This window comes from Danio rerio, chromosome 13 (assembly GCF_052040795.2).
Source record: "Danio rerio strain M-AB ecotype USA chromosome 13, GRCz13ab, whole genome shotgun sequence".
NCBI classification, from domain to species: Eukaryota; Metazoa; Chordata; class Actinopteri; order Cypriniformes; family Danionidae; genus Danio; species Danio rerio.
Window position 1 is genome coordinate 42,608,819 of NC_141033.1, and position 23,674 is coordinate 42,632,492.

Sequence of the window (23,674 nt, forward strand, 5' to 3'; positions counted from 1 at the left end):
GCAAGAAATAGAAGCCGTTTCTAATAGATAAATTCCAAGTGTTGGTTACAACAAAAACTCATTTTAATCTGAAAATATTCCTTCTATATTCATGCCGTTACTTTTACATAGAACATGATTTAAATCAAACTTTAGGCTCGATAGTCAGGCACCTGTTGATGTCGTCAATCTGCTGACAACCTGCGCTTGCGTGCGTTTTGATCCAGGAATGCAATAACTAGTTCAACCGCTGGGTGTCAAACTTACATACTGCACCATTAATATATATTTAATTATTTCTATCTGTCTGTTTGTCTGTCATCATTTTACATATATGTATTTACATACATTTTCTCCAACCACTTTATCCTCTGCAGTGCTGTATTTTGTTTATTAACTTTTTTTATTTTACATATTGTATTAATTGATATAAAATGTATCTTTTTTACATTCATCCATTCCTCCATATCCTTCATCCAAACTTGCATTCTTTTTTTTTTTTTTTTAGATTTTTTTTTTCTCGTTGTTTTATTACTTTCTGAACCATTTTATCCTCTGTAGGGTCAAATTATGTTTTTCTTTTTTTTTTTTACTTTTTTTTTTTACATTTTTTATTTACTACACATGAAATGTCCAACCCTTCTGACAGCTATAACTGAAGTGCTAGTCATTCCAGCTTGTCATGGCAGCCTTTTGGAAATGGCAAAAAAAAAAAAAAAAAAACTGTTGTGTACATGTAGTCATGGACGCTATTCTGCCAGCTCAGCAATGTCCCTACCTGTCAAGTCATTTTACAATTTCAGGTTAGCTGTGATTTCTCTACAGGGCAGTTTTCGGTCTTAATGCTACAGAAGAAAAATAAAAGTAACACTTGCTTGACACATTGAAACATTTTGATCAACTGTTGGCTTTGCTAAAAAAAAATCATGGTCCACTTGAGGGCGCTGTTTTCACTGCCTGATCTGCAGTTCGCTCTGTCCTATATTTAGTCACTCTGTGGATTCTGTCATTCTGTCCTTATGTCACTGCTGGCGTAAATTCAGTGCCCTTCGCTAATACTGGCTACCTTGGTAAATATGAGAATAGAGGATGTAAAAAATATCTTTGGTTTTTATCCTTTTGAACAACTCAAATATTATATACAGTTATTGACACTGTTGTTTTATATAAGCAAAATAATTGAAGTATCCACCTTATTTTTAATGCAGAAGTAAGCTATTTTCTGTAAATGCGTTAAGATTTCAGATTAATTTGCCTGTAAAGGACTAAGAATAACAATTGACAATGGGTTAAAATAATACAATAAGAAAAAAAAATAAACCGTTTTAAATATCAAGAAGCCGAATATGTATATGTATGGCAAAAAAAATTGTGGAAGTGAATGAGACCGGAAACCTTGACACATTTAAGTTAACAATTTGTGAATTGTGAACTTATGTGTAAAGCTTTAATATAGCATAAAACATTTGCGATTAAAGCACCGTTTCCTTTCAATGAGTCAAAGAAAACAAAATCATCACTTCCAAAAATTAAAAAAGAAAAATATAAATGGATGCTGTTGGAGAAGCCACTGTTATGGAGCTAATAATGTGTCAAAACTATTTGAATTTGAATAAATTATTTGAGCCTCAGAAGACATGCATTGAACACACTGTGGCTTGTACAGGCATGATATGCTCTTTGGAAGCACAGTCACTCAAGACAGTCCTGAAGGTAATAATATTGAACCACTTTGATGACAGACTTTGGCTGAGGGTTTTTAGCACAACCAAAACAGCATTTCAGATGTTGTGCAATGTGTTCAGGCTGCTGGCTTGACCCCTGACACATCGTGTCAAAAAAAAACTTTAAAAATTTTTTAAGTGTTTATGCTCTCATCCAAAAACAATCTCAAGCATTTTCAGCTTTCTGTTAATATTCGAGCTAATAATCATAAGGATAATCAACAGCCTCCTTTGTTAGTATTGAACAATATTAAAGCAGGGTACTGTACTGTACATGGATGGACCGTGGCTCCGACACACTGCGTTGTAGAGCAGGATTTGTGGCTCATGCTGGAGTGGTCATGCAGGATGGTGGAAAGCGGCCATTGTTGTGTCAGGATGAGCACAGTCTGCCTGAGGGCATGTCCATCTGCCCTGCCATATGATGAAAGGAAATGAACGATGCTGTCGTTCATGCACTGTGTTCAGCCTCACATTTTGAGCAGGTTTTATTTTAGAAACATGCAACAGTGACATTCATATTATTATTATTATTATGGCTACCTGAGACCTGTAGACGGTACTTTTGAACGCATAAAAATACCAATAGTACTGTCAATCATGAGGTGTTCCAATGAAATTTTAGCTATCTGTTTATTTATTTATTTATTTATTTATTTATTTATTTATTTATTTATTTAGCAGCCAAAAGATACGAAATATGCATTTGCTGTTTTTTTTTTTTCCATAAAGGAGTCAAATAAAATCTGCAGAGAATGTTGTTTGTGACCAGTTGTCTTATTTGCCTGATTGATCATTTGCGATCATTTCTTCTTCTGGTTAATGTTGCGTTACCAAACCATTTAAAATAAAATAAAAAAACAAATGGCTTCAGGTATAATTATTCATCATAATGTGATCAGACACCAGGAATGTATAATAGGTGAGTGGGTGAATGAAGAAGAGATTCAGATGTGGTAGAGGGAAGCACTAGCTGCATCCCAAATGGCACACTATACACTATGCACTCATGCACTATGTACTTATGCACTTACACACTCAACAGGATAGTATATGTATGTAGTGGCGTCCCAAATGGCACACTAATGTGTTTTTACTAAGCGGAAATTCAAACCGTTTCCCTGATGACGTTTGACGGTTGCAAAATCAGTGAAATAAACGACCGAATTATCAGATAATACCTGCCGTGAGTATTGCTGCATTCACCATCGGGAGGCGCTAAAATCACTCTCGTAGGAGAATTTTGCTTTCACCATCAAAAATAAATAAAGTTATTCAACATGTGCGTCTGATAGCTCCGCCCCTTCCGCTACGTAAGCATTCGTTGAGTGCGTGAAGTTTTTTTTTTTTTTTTTTTTTTTATACCAGTGCGGTCTTTTTTTTTTTTTTTTTTTATTAAAGCGTTCAACAAGAATACAAAAATATACAGAAAAGGTACAAAACCTTTAACAACAAGGGTAGAGAACAGAACAAAACAAAATGACAAACTAAAGAATATGCCAGGGGGAATATAAATTACAAAAAGCACTTTAAATTTAAAGCAAGGTCACAGTGATGTTTACAAGATCACATACAATACAGTCATCTATTATAAAAAAGAGAGAATATTGTAAGATTCACATAGTGTTACGGATTTTAAAGCTTTAACATTGCTGGAGGTAGAGATTGTATTTAAATAATATTTCAAATCTTTACAAAAAATAAGAAAAAGGGGCTTTACAGACAAAAATTTGCATTTATGTATAAAAAATTTTGCTAGTAAAATAAACAGATTTATTAGAAAATATTTATCTTTAACTTTATCAACATGATAAAAACCAAATAAAACATCCTTGTATGACAAAGAAAAATTATATAAAAGAGATACACGTATAAATAAACTGAATTCTTTCCAAAAAATCTTAATATGGGTACATTCCCAAAAAAGATGATCAACAGATTCATCTAGAATTCTGCAAAAGGAACAAAGGGGATCCTTTTCCGGAAGCATTTTTTTAATATAAACATTCACTGGATAAACTCTATGTAGCAATTTGAAGGAAACCTCTTTAACCTTATTTGTAATTAGAAATTTGTTGGGTAAAGACCACACAATCTTCCAAGGAATGTCATAAAATAAATTACTCCAGTGAAATATGACATGTGGAATAGAAGTTATTTCATTCTGAAAAAGATGCCGAATCTTTCTATTTCTGAGAGAAGGGTTATGCGAGAAACAAATTTTCCCAATCACTGTTTCACATGCATTAATTAATGAGGTAACAGGGAGAACAGAATGAAGAGAGTTTTTTAAAAGGGTAATAGCGCCACTGGGAATTGCGTCCATAACGATGGCAAACTCTCGTGGGGTTATAGGAATGCAGTATTTACTTAAGAACTCAGAATAAGAGAGTAAATGACCATTATTATTAAAAAGTTGAGAAACCAAGCAAATATTGTTCCTAAACCAATTAGGAAAGAATATAGATTTATTTTTATAACAAATATCATGGTTATTCCAGATATAATACCTATGAGGACTAAAGTTGTGTTTATATATTAAATGCCATGCTAATAATACTTGCTTATGAAAATTGGATAATTTAATAGGAAGTTTGGAGATATTATAATTACATACTAATAAAAAAGGGAGACCACCAACTTTGGAAAAAAATATACTTGGGAATTACATTCCAAAGGGAATCAGGATCATTCAAAAATTGCCTCAACCAATTTATCTTGAAAGTATTATTCATAGAAGAGAAATCAAGAAAGTTTAGACCCCCATAATCATAACTGTTTATAATAACAGATTTTTTGATATAGTGTCTTTTGTTTTTCCAAAGAAAGTCAAAAAGCATTCTATCAACCTCAACACAGAAAAACTTGTTCACAAATAGTGAGAGAGCAGGATATGTTACTCTTGAAATACCTTCAGCTTTGGCAAGGAGTGCCCTCCCTCTTAAAGACAAGTCCCTTTGAAGCCAAGAATTAAATTTTTTTTTTGTTTTGGCAATTACTGGGTCAAAATTTAATTTACTTCTAATATTGTCATCTTTGCAAATAGTTAAACCTAAGTAGCATACTTGAGATTTAACAGGGATATTATAAAGAATAGAGGCCGAGCAGGACTTTATAGCAAGCAGCTCACATTTATCTAAATTTAGAGTCAAGCCTGAAGCTTTTGAAAACATTTTAATATATTTAATAGCATGAGGAATCTGTGATTCATCCTTTAGAAAAAGAGTGGTATCATCTGCTAATTGGCTTATGAGAAAATGTTTATCAGCTAAATTAATGCCTTGTAGACTACTGCTCAGCAAATAAGAGGTAAGAAGTTGAGATGCTATTACAAATAGGTAGGGAGAGACTGGACAGCCCTGACGAACTCCCCTAAAAACCTCAAATCTAGGTGACGTACCCGATTTGAGATTAATAGAGCAGGTAGCATTTTTATATAACGTGCGGATGGACTTACAAAAAAAATCACCAAAGTTGAACTTGCGCAATGATTGTAAAATAAAATTGTGCTCAAGAGAATCAATAGCTTTATAAAAATCTAAAAAAAGAATAAAGCTTTCCTCCTTAACTAATTCTGCATAATCTAATAAATCTAAGACGAGACGGATATTATTAGAAATGTGTCTCTTTGGGATAAAACCTGTTTGTGTTTCATCTATTATTGTTCCTAGCACACTTTTAAGCCTATTGGCCAATAATAATGCTAATATTTTGTAGTCACAATTTAAGAGGCAAATTGGACGCCAGTTATCTATAAAAAGAATGTCTTTCTTTGGTTTGGGAATTAAAGTAAGTAAGCCTTGAGATAATGTTGAAGGAAGTGCTTCAGATTCAATGCTTTCTAAAAACATTTTAAGTAAAAAAGGTGCTAAATCTTGAGCAAACATTTTATAAAATTCAGCCGTCAGCCCATCAGTACCCGGAGATTTATTATTTTTAAGGGCTTCAATAGACTCTATTATTTCAGCAGCAGTTATATGTCTATCACAGGTGTCCGTCTCATTTATAGATAAAGTTTTGGTTCCCTTTAACGATTGGAAAAACAACTGTGCAGAATCATCACAATATTTAGATTTATAAAGATTAGTGTAGAAATTTGCACAAAAGGTAGCAATTTGTTTAGGGTCAGAAGACTCAGTTCCATCAATATTCAAGGAATTAATAGTTAGATTTCAAGAATTATTTTTTTCCATCCTAAAGAAATAAGCTGTACTTTGCTCTCCCTGCTCGAGCCATCTTCTTCTTGAGCGAATAAAAGAGCCTTCTGCTCTGTATTTATATATTAAGTCTAACTTAGTTTGCAATTCAGAAAGTTCTTGAAATTCTGCTTCTGATAGGCCATCCTGAACTTTGTTATGAAGGTATATTATTTTATAAACAATAGATTCCTCCTCTTGCTTTTTAAGTTTAGCTAGTTGAGTCCCAAATTTCCTAGCACATTTGCCAATTTCATGTTTAAGGAGTTCCCAATTCAATCCATATTTATTGTCTTTTTTCGCTTTGAGCCAGTAATATTTAATTAAAAATGAAATTTTAATCTTTACTTGATCATGTGTAAGCAATGAGGAATTAAGCTTCCAATAAGATGCCCTGGGTCCTGAGAATATATTGTCTGATGAGAGAGGGGACTGAAGAAGAATAGCCTTATGATCAGTTAGAGGGGAGGGAAGAATGCTAGTAGTAGCTTTAAAGTTCTTGACACATTGAGAGACAAGCCAGTAGTCAATACGAGACTGTCTAGAACAACTTTTGTTACTCCAAGTGTAAGACTTAGTGTTTGGAAATATTTCTCTCCAAATATCAATAACATTAAATTTGTCCATAAAAATTTTCAGTTTAGTGTTTACAGAGGTGGACCGTTTAGGCGGTAGTCTATCCATTTGGTTATCAGGTACCATGTTAAAGTCTCCCCCTATAAAAATTAAGGCATCAGGGTATGTATTAAGCCACAAGAGAATCTTGTCCTCTATAGTTTCAAACAACAAGTCATTATCACGAGTTACATTATAGCCATATATATTAACCAAAATTACAACAATATTATTTATACAAACTACCAACATCAGAAAATGACCCTTCTTATCGCAAAAGTGATGTAAAACGTCTCCAACAAAATTGTTTTTCAAAATTAAGACTCCAGCTGAATGTTCTGAGCCGTGAGCGAACCAAATGTCATTGCACCACTGATTTCTCCAAAAAGCATAATCACTAGGAATTGAATGTGATTCTTGAAAAAAAACAAAGTCCGTCTTAAATGATTTTGCAAATGTAAACAAAGCTTTCCGCTTAGTAACGTCTCGAAGTCCCCTGGCGTTGAGAGAAATTACAGAAATAGACAGAGTAAAATCGAACAAACAAAAAAAACTCTTAATATGAAGAGAAAGAAAAAAAAAAGTTCCTTACTAAAGCTTACTGGATGAAAACGCACAAATAATAGCTGACAAAATAACTATATAAGAACATTTACAGCTAACTTCAGTGTTCTGATTAGTGCAACATTAGTTATGTGAACCTCTCTTGATTATTTGTTCAGATCATGAAGGGTTAATTTCTGAACCTTCAATGAATGCTCGGTGGCCCACAAAGTATGCTTTCCTTCCTTGCTTACGAGCATTTTCCACCGCAGGCCAAAGTAAGAGCCTTCTTTCTCGGTCGAAAGCCGTAAGATCCTCGGAAAATCGAAGACTGTTCACACGAAGAAACTCTGATGATTTCGCTGCTCTCCACACGCCATCTCTTATTAACCTTGAAGAGAACTGAATGATGACCGCCCGTGGCCTAGTGGTGTTCATTGGCCTCTTCCCGATACGATGAACAGTGTCAATTTTATCCGGTAGAGACGGACCTCCCTCTGGAAAAGTGGCAACACATATGCGAATAGATTCAGCTCTGATGTTTTCACCTTCTTTTTCCGGTATTCCGTGCAGTCGCAAATTCCAACGACGCGAGTAACGCTCCAAATCTGCAATCCTTGTCTCACAGAACTCCATCTTTTTTTCCTCAGAGCTCACTCTTGCTTCAATAAGGCCAACCTTCCCCTTAACGTCGTTGAGCTCGGCACATATAAAGTCAACAGTTTTTTTTAGCCCTTCTATTTTCAACGCATTGTCCCCAACCATTTTTTCCAGGGCATCCGATCGGTTATTTATTAGTTGAGAAAGCGTGGAGATTACAGAATCATCGTCATCAGCTCTACCTTTCTTTGATGGCGGTTTATCTGGGCTCCCAGGTAGCGGTGAAAGTAAAGGGCTATCTCCGTGAGCAGCATAGCTGTGGCCTTCTATAAGGCTAGAGATACGTGAAGCACGCGATGTTTCTCCTCCTTTCCGTTTATCTGCCGCTGACTTCATTTTTAAAGTCGTGAGAGGTAACTTTAAAGTAAGATATTTCTTGTTTAGCTGTTAAAGGTGAGTTTGTCAGCAGAGCACTACACAAGTAGACTTAGCAGGACACCATCTTGGATCCTCTCCGTTGAGTGCGTGAAGTGTCCATCATTACACACTTCATTTTAGCGACTGAATGAGTGCATCATCCGGGTAATTAAAGTGCACTTATTATTTTTAGAGTTTTCAGTGTGAACACACTACTTACACTATTTATACTACAAAATGGCGTAGAATAGTGCATAAGTATGCAATTTGGGACGCAGCTACTGTTTCTTGGAGCTACTTCAAACTGTTTGTATTGTGAAGTCCTTGTTGGGAAACCTTGACATTTTGGATACCATCATTATGAAGTTTCATTCCTCAATTATCTGCAAGTCGTTAAATCAATGCAAAAGTAGATCAACATATTTCAACACACCAATGTTTTTTACCTCCAAATCAAGGACCATTTCTTTTCTATGCATTTATATTTTTTTATTTTTTAGATGGAAAAATATGTTGAATAAAAGAATAATATATCCAAAATAAAGTTAAGAAACCCCCAATTTATTTGAAACTTCTTACAAAACAAAACTAAAAATGTCTTAGCTGTTGGATGATGGTCTTTTCTTTAAGTTAAGCATAAACATACACTTTAATCAAAATAAAATTTAATTTGATGGATCTTTGACATATGTTTAGCCTGTAGTGTCTTATCATTGTCATTGCATGGGAAAGTGCAGCATGGGCATCTAACACTTTTGATTTTCATTTATTTTAGTATTCATTTTGATTCTGTTTTATTAAAAACCTCATTGGCAAACATGAGCATCAAGCACATTTTTAAATTACATTCATATTAGTAGCTTTGATTCTGTTGCATTAAAACCCTCTCATTATCCTGCACAAACACACACTTGTGCTGTTCACCATGTTGGCAGTGATGCTTCAGTGTAGATTCTCCAGCTTTGACGGATTTATGAATGTTTAACTCAAAGTTTATTTATTTATTTTTGTTCTCAATGAGCTTACACTGTGAACTGCATCTGGCACATTGACCTCCTGAGGAAATAATGATTTCTCCATCTAAAGGAGCCTGGCGTGCCCTGGCTTTAAGAGGATCACGGTGAGCCAATTTACAGATCATAATTATGAAAGTTTGGCCAGATGTCTGTACCAGAGGTGTCTGTCCCTCCAAACCTTAGAATCAATCTAATAGATGCATTAAGGGATAGTTATGATGACCGCGAGAGCTTAACATGCTGCAACGTGTGCAAAACACATGCAAATCACTAGCATATTAAGAAAACATCTTCATAGATTTGACAGCACACATTGCAAATCCTCACAATGCAAACACAAATAGAAAACTTTCAGCAAATTCTCACAACACATGAACAGTTTGATTAAAACAAAAAAAATGTAGTTGTATTGCATTGCCAATTGATTTTCAAAATGTTTAGTTAAATATAATATAATAATTTTAAGGTAAATAAAATATATAATTTGTCTCGATCAAGTGCACCTGCTGTTCTCACATAATCCACCAGAGGATGCTGTCGACTGACTGAATAACTGACTGACCAATCGACTGACCCACCCTCCTTTTTCCCTAAACCCAACCATTAGTATTTTAAAAAGCACAGTTTGACCCGCCAACCCCTTCCCTAAATCCATCTGCAGTGTTTAAAAAAGCAATCCAGAAAAAGAAAAGCCCTCGCCTGATTTTTACCACGCTTTCAGATTTTACCACATTCTCACCCTGTTATTTACGTGTTTATTTTATTTGTTGGCTTTTATTTTTGTCTTAGCTGCTTTCTGGAACTGTTCTTCAACAGACTAGCACCCTGTAGTCAAGTATGTACATGTCGAGCTATTGAACAAACTGGTAACTGCGGAAAAGCCATCCATATGGAGGTAAGCGTTCAGCTGGTAAGCAAGAAAAGGAACGGCATCACACCGCCCTGTAGCATTTGTTTTAAAGATGAGAGCCATACATAGCTCTAACTACATAATTTGCGATCTCCAGAAATGAATATAGAGATATGTTTTCAGAATAAGTCTATGTTGGAACAAAAACAACCCCTAGGGGGGAAAACATAACTAAAAGGCAAAACAAACTTGACTGGCAAGGCTGGAAAATGCAAGATAATACGATATATATGATGACAAAATGGCACAGGACAGCAGAAAAAAGGGAGCTATAAAGAAGCAAAAACTAACAAACAAACAGGTGAACAGGATTAACTAATAATGAGTTGACAAGGAGGGAGGGACTAGACTTAGAAGCACATGGTACAAGCCATGTGCTCACGTAAAACAGGACTAGAACATGCAGCCAACAATAAAACCCATTAACGGCAACAGAGACAATGCAAGACACGAGTACTAGACTGATCTCATGAGAAAACATAAGTATTTTACGTTTTGTCAGTTTAGTGGCTAATTCGTACAAGTTTAGGCGTTCGAAAATGTAAGGCGTGGCACCCAATCCCGCCCCTAACCCCAACCGTCATTGGGTGATGAGCAAATCGTACTAAATTGTATGAATTAGATAATACAAATTCATACAAATTAGCCACTTAATCAAAAAGTTATAAATTGCCGTGAGATTGCATTGCAAGTACACGATAAATAAAACAACTGGCGTGCACTCACATGCCAGCGCCAACCGTAACCAACTAGACTAGAGCGCTGAGAACAAAACACCATGCCGCGAACAAAACAACAAACACAAGAACAAGAGAGCATGGGCAAATCCATCTACAAAGAGAAGAACAACGACAAGAGACACAAAAACACCAAAACAAGACATGACCATGACTCTGCCACAGAAACAAGAAGTAACAAGTCTAAAGTTGCAGAATCCTGTTAAACTTATATAACATTTCACAATTAATCGTCAGTTTATTAAGGCTATTAATATGCAAGACAAAGGAGGTATTTAATTAGGTTGTTAATATAAAAAAAAAAAAATGTCTCTTTCGGGTAACGTACAACTTATGTACTGAACAATAGTCACTGCACAATAAGCAAATCCCAGCCATCTCTGGCACTTTTTTTCAGTTCATCACCTTGAAATATTTCTACTGTGGGCCTGGCTATTTGCATGTGTTGTGAAGATTTGTAGTGTGTTTCTTAATGAACATGTATTTCGAGGATTTGAAGCGTGTTTTGTATTTGTGTTTGCATTGTGAGGATTTTCAACATGTGTTCTGTCAAACGAGATGTCTTCTTATTTGAATGTGATTTTGTAGCAAGTTGAGCTCTCACCATAGAGAGTTCACCCAAAAAAGGATAATTTTAATATGTTGAACACAAAATAAGATATTTTGAAGAAAGCTGAAAACCATCCATGCATTTCCTTCAGCTTAATCCCTTATTTATCAGAGGTTGCCACAGCGGAATGAACCGCCAAATATTCCAGCATTTGTTTTATGCTGCGGATGCCCTTCCAGCCACAACCCAGTACTGGAAAACACCCATATCTATCCAATTCATCCAGTTCACTTATAGCAAATATATTTGGACTAACCGGAGAACGCGGAGGAAACCCACGTGAACACGGAGAGAACATCCAAACTCCACATAGAAATGCCAACTGGCCCAGCCAGGACTCGAACCAGTGACCTTTTGCTGTGAGCTGACAGTGCTAACCACTGAGCCACTATGCCGCCCTTAGTATAGACATCCATAGTAGGAAAAATAATTACTATGGAAATCAAGGGTTGCCAGCTTTCTTCACAATACCTTCTTTTGTTTCATAGAAGAGAACATCAACAAGGTTTGGAACAAGTAAAGAGGGTGTAAATGATGACAGAATTGTTTTTATTTTTGGATGAACTATCCCTTTAAGACACATGAAAGATAAACTGAGCACCGAATCGAGCTGTTCTTCTCTGTTAAAGTCTTATCATTTATCTTTCATGTAGTGTGTAATGCAGATGTTTGTTAATGTAAAAGCTCTGCAATGTTTCAAAGATCAAAGTGCATGATAAATGAATTTATTGTCTTCTGAAGAAGGAATGAACTCTGAAGTGCCTGAAATGAGCCAGTTCAGTAATTCCAGATTTACTCTTGGCAAAAAACTTGTTTGCTATAACTGAATAATGCTAACTCACAGTCTCTGCTGGCTGCCCACATATAACGTCTTGTCAATCAATGAAGAAAATTGCTCTTGTTTTGTCCTAAAATTCCAACTCGCGCTCATTCTGATTGCGTAGCTCTATATACATTTCTGGAGAGCACCAAATACGTTCCAGGAGCTACGTTTTTTGAAGGTTTAAGCGAACCCGTCAGAATTTGATGTGTAAACTTTTTGAGATCCTAAATTTCACTCACGAGTGCCATTCGTGCCTGTTGTTCTCGCGTAAATCCACCAGAGGCTGCTGTCAACTGACTGACTTACCTCGATCCCCCCCACCTACTTCCCTAAACCCAATCAACAGTGTTTTGAAAAGCAATCCAGAACAAGATAAGCCCTCATGGCAGCCTGATTTTTACCACGTTTTCAGATTTTACCACATTCTCACCCGGTTATTTACTTGTTTGTTTTATGTTTTGGCTTTTGTTTTTCCATTGAACCATTCTTCACTGAACTCTTCATTGAACCCTCCAATGTACGCAACAAACTACGACGAGTCATACCACCTAGTAGCGTTCGCTTTAAAGACGAAAATGTGGACATACATTCTACTGGCTACATCATTTGCAATTTCCAGAAATGTATATAGAGCTACATTTTCAGAATGAGCCTATGTTGTAGAATTCTGTATACACCATTTGTCCTTGTGGTCAAAAACGAGCCACCTTCACTAAATCTAAAAATAAAGCACAGCAATTTACTTCCAATCCTCAAATCTAGTTTGTATGAAGAAACAACCTCATATTTCTCACAATCTCTGTGAATGTCTTCATTTGCGTCATCCCTGTTGAGTATTTCCTCAATTTTTAATCAGAAGGCAACACTCGTATTTGACTAAAGTAAAGAGTACATTTTCTGATGCTTAAAGTACCTGCAGAAGTGTGTAAAGTTTTTAGCTATACAGTATTTTTACAAGTTAAATTAGAAGATTTGTATCGTGTGGGGGTGAGAGGTGTTGAAGTCTGCATGGTCAAAATTGACCCAAAGGACAACCGTTGTACCGAAATCATACCTGTCAACCCTCCCGTTTTTCCCGGGATTCTCCTGTATTTTACAGTTCTATCCCACTATCATCCCGTAAAGGTATTTTCCTGTATTTTCAGTCTTTCTCTGAACAGCCGAGCCTCCCTATAAGCCACCCATACCGCCGAACCACCAGGAGTCGACACTTGCTCTAAAACGTGAGTCTTCTGTGCTTTCGCTTTGTTTAGGAATGAAAACACTTATAAATAAATATTAAAAACGACGCGATTCCATTTCTTTTTGATTACAGGTGCCGTCGCCCATCCTATACAATCCTCAAAACAGTCATATAATGATGCATGACTGTCAGCTGACGCGCTCCATAGTGATAAACAGACGCTGTTTCCCAGACGGATTCTGTACACACGATTTGAAGCGGAGAGAAAGTCTGGCTTTGGGTGCGTGTTTAAGCAGACATACACACATAATTATTAATAATAAAATATAAAGATGTCGATCTTGGTGGGTTTTTTTTCCCAAACTAATTTTGTCTTAAATGAGCATAAAATGTTTGGAAAGCAGTCGAATGCTTTCATTATAATGTTAGATGTGTGCATTTTTAAAGTGACACCTCTTATTTAACGTAATAAAAAAAATCTTAATAAATAAGAGATTCTTTCATTGCTCTTTAATCAGAATGTGTTATACAGTGGATAAACGGCTAATGAAAGCTTGGTTCTATTTCATTATAATAGCTGTTATTTTTACTAAGCTGAACTGTTTTCTAATGTATTTGCTGCTAATGTATATATTTATTTTTCTTTTGTTAATAATAATTGTAAAACATATTACTGACCATTTAACTGTTTATTTACAATAAAACAGCTCCAAATGAACATATTTAGTAACCCTTATTATGGTGGGCATATCCCTTATTTTCACATCCCAATGTTGACAGGTATGACCAAAATGTGTACAGCCTTCATGAAAATACAAAATGATTAGATTTTTTTCATTTTTGGAAAAGTCACCAAACTTTCTTTAGCTGTTAAAATTATACTTGGGTCATTTTTGACCTATAAGTCACCAGCAGAGTAAATAACTTTACACAATGTTACTTAAGGAACCAAAAATGTTTTTTCTTCTGCTCTGCTGCAAAAAAGCTCTACCTTGGAAACTATTTTTGTGTACAGTACAGTAGGTGATTCTAAATCTAAAATCAAAGGAAAAACCTCTATGTGTATTCATACTCTCACTCTAAACCTTAATGACTTTATTGAAAACTGAAGTTGATGCTAACATTTTCCTTCATATAGTGGTAAAGACCTGTTTTATTCAGTATTTCTTTGTGCTGGGCAAACAGCTTTCGATCTACTGATAAAAAACGATCTACTGATTGGATATAGAGATTTTAAGTAACAAAGTACTGAAAAGGAAAGTGGTCTCTGTTGCATTTTTTAAGTAAAGCTTGTAGACAAAAATGATGTCAAAGTAATTCCCATTTACATCTTTCCCATTACAAAGTAATTCACAAAAAAAAATGTAACAAATTATGGACACCAGGCCAGTAGTTGATGATGTTACTTTAAAAAAAAAAAAATACAATGCGTAATCATATATATGATCACTGTAAAAAATGGTTGCTGCCTTAATTTTACTATTTTAGTTTTCTAGTCATTTCACCTTACATCAATCAAACCGACTAAACATATTAAATTAAAACTTTGTATAACTTTAAAAATGTAGTTGAGACCTCATTTACTTAAATTAACATTAAATTAAAACCTGCTGGTTGTGGGTTGCGCTGTCGCCTCACAGCAAGAAGGTCGCTGGTTAGAGCCTCGACAGGGTCAGTTGGCATTTCTGTGTGGAGTTTGCATGTTCTTCCTGTGTTCATGTGGGTTTCCTACTGGTGCTCTGGTTTCCCCTACAGTTCAAAGACATGCACTACAGGTGAATTGGATAAGCTAAATTGACTGTAGCATATGTGTGTGAATGAGTGTGATGGGTTGCAGCTGGAAGAGCAACCACTGTGTAAAACATAGGCTGGATAAGTTGGCGGTACATTGTACTGAGGCCAACTCCTGATTAATAAAGGGACTGAGCCAAAAAGAAAATGAATGAATGAACATTAAAACCTTTGTTGTTTGTCATATTTTTGTTTTACAGTGTGCAGTCCACCATTGTTGTTTTAGTTGTCAAGTATTCACATCATGCCTATACTGAACACATCTCTGTACTTTACTGGATATAAGCACATTTTTGCACTTCATTTCAAAAACTTTTTCTTTGAAAACAATCTTTAAATGTTTGAGCTTTCAGGCCCCCAAAATACTACTGTTCTGTAAATGAATGGCATTAATGAATCAAGGTTTTCCATTTTCTTGCAAAAACAGTATTGTGTAAATGCCCACCCTAGACGGAGAGACTTTAGGCCACACATTGTTGCTTCCTGATGTAAAACTAAGCTTTGCCTATTGTAAAAAATAAAAAAAAAAATAAAAAAAAACATCCTGATACTCAAACCGAATTGTTCTGTAGAATATCTGATACAAGAGGATAAAAAGTACCCTAAATGTGCTTTAATCTAAATGAATAATGCTACTCTCTATGCAATGGATAAAAGATGGATTTTAATGCCTCATTATATAACACATCTCAACAAAACTGCACTATTTTAAAAACATCTATCCTATAGAAGATTGTGGTCTGAGATTTGAAGTAATTGGTTTGGATTAATCAGAAACAGACAAGAAGCAGTTTGGCCTGCCAAAACCCTCCGCAAACACAATAGCGTCCTAGCACAGCTAAACTTATCAAAACAGCACTTCTTTCACCACATTAGTGTTGTTCTTCCAGCTATTAGCATGATTTTAATCACTAAACAGCATGTGTGCTTACGTGTTGGCTTTTGTAGTGACATTTACAATAATTGTGTGCTCAGTTCTACTTACGGAAGCATGTATTTTATTTTTGTTTCTAATACTGAATCCTTAGTAACAGTATATTCATTCATTCATTTTCGTTTTGGCTTAGTCCCTTTATTAATCTTGGGTCGCCACAGTGGAATGAACCACCAACTTATCCAGCATATGTTTTACACAGCAGATACCCTTTCATCTACAACCCACCACTGGGAAACATCCATACACAATCATTCACACACACACACACTACGGTCAATTTAGTCAACCTATAGCTCATGTAGTGCATGTATAGGCTCAAACCAGCGACCTTTTTTTTGTGAGGCCATCGGGCTACTCCCTGCTCCACCGTGATACCCACAGTATATATACAGTTGAGGGCTAAACTATTGTCCATAAATTTATATTCTTTTTCAGACATTTCTCAAGTGATGTGATCTCTGTGAACACATGTCTGCCCCCCAACTCACCCTCCCCAATGCCAGGTCTTTACTTTCATCCACGATAGGTCGGCATGAACACTGTGAGGGGGAAACGACTGTCGTTTGCCTAGAGCGCTATTTCAGCTTGTAGTACTGGTTTTACAAGATGGGTTGAATAGCTCCATTTGATGTTTTTTTTTTTTTTTTTAAACATAGTCCCTGGGATGTATTTGGCGCTCTTCAGAAATGTATATAGGCAGGGTTTAATTTTTGCTCGAACACGCCGGATCCGGAACCTCTGAAATCATATCCGACACTTCATTTTACAGATCCCCCTCATTGCTTCTTACGTGACTCCCCAACACTACACATTGCCAAACCCCCCGGTCTCCACTTTCATGCGCAACACCTCTCCATCCTCGGGTAACATGCCAGATCCGTTACCCCGATCTGTTTCAGGACGTGGCAATTCTCAAATTAAGCACTGTATATGCTGTAGGGGTACTTAATTAGAATGAGCCTGGGTTGAACATTTTTTAGAACAAGAAAAATATTTTGTTTTCATAAGAAATATGAGTCAAAATGATTTTTCCACCCTGAAAAAAACTAAATTATCTGCCAATAAGGCAAGTACATTAATCTTGTTTTAGCATGGACATGAAGATATTTGGATTAGAATCAAGATAAAAATTCTAATTCTAAAAAAATTATTCTAGATTTACTTTTTTTATTTGCATAAATCGAATAAATTATGTGTAAACAATTTAAATACAAAAAAACTTTGTTACACCTCAAAACATCATCATTTTTTAAACCTAAATGTTCTAAACTGTCTTGAAATGCTCAGTCACTGCTGTTAAAAAACACATGCAAATTATAAACCTTCACTCTATTGTGGTAAACACCATGACTTTACAAATAAGTGTTCTGTAGCTCCTGGTCAACTATAATTCAGACTCCTCATTTCATATCTTGTGATGTGACTACTGTAGATGCGCACACTGCGATATTGATGCTGAAACGATATATTCCCATCTCTGGGAAAAATCCACACACACTCATTCACACACACTCATACACTACGGACAATTTAGCCTACCCAATTCACCTGTACTGCATGTCTTTGGACTGTGGGGGAAACCAGAGCACCCGGAGGAAACCCACGCAAACGCAGGGAACACATGCAAACTCCACACAGAAACGCCAACTGAGCCGAGGCTCAAACCAGCCACCCAGCAACCTTCTTGCTGTGAGGCGACAGCACTACCTACTGCGCCACTGCGTCGCCCAATTGTAATAATATTTAAAACTAATTTTATAATAATTCTGACTTCCAATACCTCCACTAAAAGACATTTCAGATGTGATGTCTGCACACGAATAGAGATCTAAACTGATCTAAACCTCAGGCTGGATAGATATGAAAAACTGCATGTGAGTTCATTTATAGTTTGAGTTCACTTTTTAAAGGGCCGCAGGGGCCTGTGAAAGACCCTTAGTTTTACGATGGCACTCCTCTATGCAGAAAGAATTCACAGTTCATTTAGGGATTTTTTTTCAGTTATAGCAGATGTAATGATGAATTATTTTTCCTTGTGAAGATGCTTGTCAGTGTTAAATGCATATTTTGATAGGTTTACAGCTGCTGTGCATTATGCTTGACACGTCTGCCAAAATCCCTCAAATCTTTAGAGTTCTAATTGAATGGTTTCCATTTTACAGGGTACAACTGCTCTACAGGGTTGTACAGACAATTTTGTAGTAAATTCTGAAATATGTTTACTTTCTTCTTTATGTACAATACACAGCATAGAGCACTCTGATATTACATATTATAAACACTTTGATTGTGAATATGTGCTTCTTTTTAAAGTTAGAACTCTGAATTTCTAAATATTGCAGTATAAAAACACTGATTTTTTGCTGAGCAACTGTGTCTATACATACAGTAGATTCAAAAGTATAGTTTGTAAAGTTTTATTGTTTCTTCTTACCATAGTTATTTATTTGATAAAAATATAAATCCTTAAAAATAAAACATAAAAATTGGATAAAAATCTGTTGCTCAAGGCTGAAATTGAGCAGCCTATTTTTAACCCACCTTTAAAATGTACCCATACTGTACCACCAAAACTAGGGCTGGGCAATATAGCAAAAAAAATAATAAAAAATTCACGATATAGATATTTTCACGATTTGATACTGCTCATGATATGTTTCATATCATTCGATATCAATTATTACTAAATATCTTTTAACAATTCATTTAGGGAAGGAAGCCTTTTCGGTGCGAGTTTGCCTGTACAACTTAAAATAATCTCCAGTTTATCAGTTTTCAAATCTCTGCTTTAAGCCCACTTAAAATCAAATGTTTACTTTAATAGCGCACTTTGTTATTCTTTAGGTTACACTATTGATCTGTGCAAGTTATTCCACTGAAACCTTGATTACCTTATTTTGGTAATCTTCAATCAAAGTCTGAATATTTTCTTTCATGTTTGGAGTGGCGATGCTGTGACATCAGTTTGATTGCTTCAGCCATGATATTCATGACATAGCTATTTAAGCCTTGTCCCTTACTTAATATTCCATTTCATTTAAGATGTAGTCAAAATGCACTTTTCACTGTGTTAATCCCACCCCTTTTCACAGCACCGTCTAATAGAATTAATCGTCACAGCAACATACTAAAACAAAATAGATACTTCAAATCGCATTTGCTTCATTTAGTCTTTAATGTGTTTGTTTGTGGATTTTGATTTCTGTTTTTTACCGTGTGTGCTCATGTTAAATTGAGCAGCCTATTTTAACCCACCTTTAAAATATACCCATACTGTACCACCAAAACTAGGGCTGGCCAATATTGAAAAAAAATGATCACAATGTTGATATTTTCATGATCTGATATCGATCAAGATATGTTTCATATCCTTCGATATCGATAATTATTGAATGTCTTTTAACAATGCATTTAGAAATATTAGGATTTTTCAACCTCTTTCTTTTAATTTACCAACATTACTAAAGCAAATATTTTTATTAGTCTGAAAGAAAAATATTTAAACAGAATATCTGATCTTTTTGTAAAAAATAAACATAAGTGTTAAAGACACTCTTAAACTTGATGTTTAAAATGCTACAAAGTGTTTGCAATGGTAAAGTGTAAACACTGAACAATCAAAGCAAAGTTTAAGGTGTGAATAATAAAGATACAGTACACCTCAAGCTCTGTAAACAACACAAATTCTGATCATCAATTGTGAGCTTTCAAGTAAAGGAACTAACCATCATTATTTAAATACTTACTGCGACATTACAAATTGTAAAATTCAATGTCTATATTAACCCCTATCCTAAAAACTCTCCGATGGGGAGCTAGTGGCTGTGATCCACAAGAAAAGAAACCAAAAAGCCACTGTGGTGACATCCTTACATCCTTTTACAATCTCCTCACTGCTGCTATATGACACTCATTTTCGTGAGTGTTGTTATTCTGACCTGAAGTGAAAAATACATTGTTTTAAGTGCTTTTTAGCTCTTGCACTTTCCTGGCGTCTCTTATAACCAGGCGACCATTTTCTCATATGATGACATACGGACAAACCATTGCTGCAGCTTAGATATGAGATTATGGAGAAAAATAAAAAAACACTGCAGAGTTTGGATGTGTTGTGTTTGTCTGAGGTAATTAGTCTAACGTTATTACTGAAATATACAAAGTGTGAAGTTGATTGGTTAGTTCTACTTAAATCGTAGTGCCCTCGTGGCATTCTAAAAAGTTAAGATGTTTCTTCACTTGGTGTACCTGAAAGATGCATCATGTGCCACCATTGGCCACCATATGGTTTTACCATAACACCCTAAGCTTATTGCACCGCTTCCAAGTCTCGTGCTCAGCAGCCATATTTTAATAAAACTAGAGCGCTTCATACCGAAACTACATACTGAATCTTTTTTTATCGATATTGACAATGATTTTCGGGCAATATACAGTTAAAGTCAGAATTATTAGCCCCCCTGAATTATTTGCCCTCTATTTTTTTTCCCAATTTCTGTTTAACGGAGAGATTTTTTTCAACACATTTTTAAACATGATACTTTTAATAACTCATTTCTAATATTTTATTTTGTCTTTGCCATGATGACAGTAAATAATAGTTATGAATATAACTATTTTTATAAATATAATATAATATTTTTATAATATAAAAATATATAAATATTTTTCAAGACACTTCTATACAGCTTAAAGGCTTGACTAGGTTAATTAGATTAACTAGGCAGGTTAGGGTAATAAGGCAAGTTATTGCATATCGCATAAAAAAAATCTAGCTTATAGAGGTTAATAATTTCGACCTTAAAATGGATATTAAAAATTAAAAACTGCTTTTATTCTAGCCGAAATAAAACTAATAAGACTATCTCCAGAAGAAAAAAAAATGATCAGACATGTTATGAAAATTTTCTTCCTCTGTTAAACATCATTTGGGAAGTATTTAAAAAAACAAAAAAATCTAAGGGGGACTATTAATTCTGACTTCAACTGTATAGCGATACCAATTTTATCACCCAGCCCTCCCTAACCCATTGATATCTCACCTCAAAAGCACAAAAAATGTTATGCAAGAATAAAAAAAAAAACAATAAGAGGTCCACTCCGCTCCAACTCCCCTGCCTGGCGCCATTACCAAGCAAACCAGTCATGCCAGAAAAGCCATCCATAAAGAGGCAAGCAGTCAGCTGTTCCGCCCCGTATCATTTGTTTTAGCGGCCTGATCTCACGAGAAAACATTAGTATTTTACGTTTTGTCAGTTTAGTGGCTAATAAGTACGAATTAATACAAATTCAGTCATACAAAATAGTACGATTTTAAAAAAGGAGGCGTGGCACCTAACCCCACCCCTTAATCCAACCGTCATTGGGGATGAGCAAATCATAGTAAATTGTACAAATTAGATCGTACGAATTCATACAAATTAGCGTCTAAATTAAAAAGTTACGAATTGCTGTGATATTGTGTTGGTTTTATGCATTTTTAAAATGCAGACATATGTACCCGTGAGCACATTTTTCTCAGTTCTCAAAAATGTACACCGGGGCACATTTTCCCAATAAGACTGTGTTGGTTTTTGGTTACTAAGGGTGAACTAGCTACCCAAATTAGTAGTAGAGTGTATGTGGCTAATATTGTGTAAAGGGTGCAATATTCAAGTAGTCATGTGAACCCAACATTCAATAAAGCATGAAAAAAATTCCTGAATTATTATTTCAGACAAAAAAAGAAAAGAAAATTTGCTCACCCTCAAGTGGTTCCAAACCTTCGGGAGATTCTTTTTCAAAAGAAGATACATTGAATGATGTAAACTGAGAACCACTGACATCAATGTTAAACAAAAATCTATGGATGTCAAGACCTACTAGTACAGAAAGTAGAGTCTAGCAGGTTTGGAACCAGTAAAGTATGCCTTTAATACTCATGTCCGCATATAAGATGTTTTTTTATGGTACTCCTTAAATCTCATTTTCCTTTTTCTTAGATTTTTAAATGAAGCGGCAGGAATATAGTAGAATGTGAAATCCACAAGCTGGAGTCTGTGATTACAGCAGCTGCATTGACACAATGACAGGCAATAAAAAAAAGTCCAATATCTCATCTAATATCTTTCTACTGCTCCATTTATCTCTTTTGTTTTATCCTGCCAAACGTCCAAACGTCTCCTCTTCATCTTATGCAGATACTTCAGCAATAGTGTTTTCTGCCAGACATGACTTTGAGTAATCAAATCACAATCCATCAAATAAAGACTTTAATCACATTCCACATTCCTTTCAAGAGTGTGTTGTTTTACTGTTCTGTAATGTTGTCATTGGAATTAAGAAGAAACATTTAATCATTTGATTCCTCTGAAGCCTACTAACAACCAGAGAAATGTGATATGGTGAGTATTTTATTGTCAAATGCTTTCATGAAGCAATACCACATGCCTTACACGTTTACTGGGGTGAAACAGTGACAAAGTTAACTTGACCTCTGTGTCTTAAAACGGTGATAAAATATGTATTTGTTACACAATTTCACATCAATACTTTATTTTTGCATTTTCAGAACCCTCATTTCCTGGGTTTTTGTTACAGAACATGATTTTGATCACATTAGCCATTTCCTCCTGTTTTTAAGTTAACCGATTTGCCAGGAATATTTGTGGTTGCAAAAAGCATTGCATACACATACACACACAAACACATGAATAATATTTAAATAGACTTTTTGTCTATTTTACACAGAAAACCCTCAAATAAATTAAAATCAGAAAGCATCGCCTGGAAGGATATGAGAAATCTGACAACGCATTTGTTTGCAAAGTGGTAAGGCGATTTTGAGGTTTTGCTGAGGTTTTTCTAAGACCAAACAGCTACATGTGCTGGACAGCTTCATCTGATTGGCCACACACTTTCATGTTGTCTACAGTTTTGTTTTTCCAGTCTGGAAAATAACAAAACTGCTGTTGTTACCAAATAACAGATGCTCACGGTTCACTTCATATGAAAATAAAACTCAGTTACAATAACAACTGGCATCAACAACTGGTTCATTAGTGTTCTTCTTTTGATTTGAAAATAATTTTTGTTGTCTTTTTTAAGAACTGCAACATTCAGGCCTCATAATACTGAAACCAAGAAATTGTAAGGAAATAATTTCATTGTATGTAATGTCCCACTGACTACAAGACAGTAACACTAGCCGAACATGTCAACACCGGTCTAATATTACCAAAAGAAATGCCAGATTTCATAAACAATATGCCAAGAGAATGGAAACAACCTTAGGAATGCTCTTCACACACCAAAATCAATAGTCCCACAGCCTGTGAAGTGTTGCAATATGTTTCTCTCACACGTTTCTCCATCTGAATGTGCCTGTGGATCCTACTGAGACTGCAGTGCGATCCAAAGATCATTCCAGGTGGTCAGATTAATATAAAAGAAGAAGAATCTGTTTTTGTTCTGTTTCCTTGGTGACGGTGGTGTTACTCGTCATCCTTAAGCACATCTTCCAAGGAAGTATACAGTGAGATCCAGAAGTTTGAGTTCACAGTGGAAATCTGGGATTCATATTAGATAGTAGGATAGACAGACATACTGTAGACAGAG

The 23,674-nt window shown here is 35.3% G+C and overlaps 1 protein-coding gene and 1 long non-coding RNA gene across 4 annotated transcripts in view; one reads left to right on the forward strand and one right to left on the reverse strand.

The window, feature by feature from the left end:
• Nucleotides 1–23,674, reverse strand: part of crtac1b (cartilage acidic protein 1b) — a 200,807-nt gene that overhangs the window by 32,711 nt on the left and 144,422 nt on the right. For 2 of the 3 annotated variants that reach the window (XR_015506279.1, XR_015506285.1), the window contains exon 17: nucleotides 1,023–2,117. The exons of the other annotated variant lie outside the window; for it this stretch is intronic. The gene's annotated coding sequence lies outside the window, so the exon portion shown is untranslated. Of the gene's footprint in view, nucleotides 1–1,022; nucleotides 2,118–23,674 lie in introns of those variants that run through there. 3 annotated transcript variants of the gene reach the window in all.
• On the forward strand, nucleotides 8,373–15,427 carry LOC141377049 (uncharacterized). Its single transcript, XR_015506356.1, has 3 exons — nucleotides 8,373–9,194; nucleotides 9,880–13,209; nucleotides 14,134–15,427. It is a non-coding gene; the product is annotated as an uncharacterized LOC141377049 (long non-coding RNA).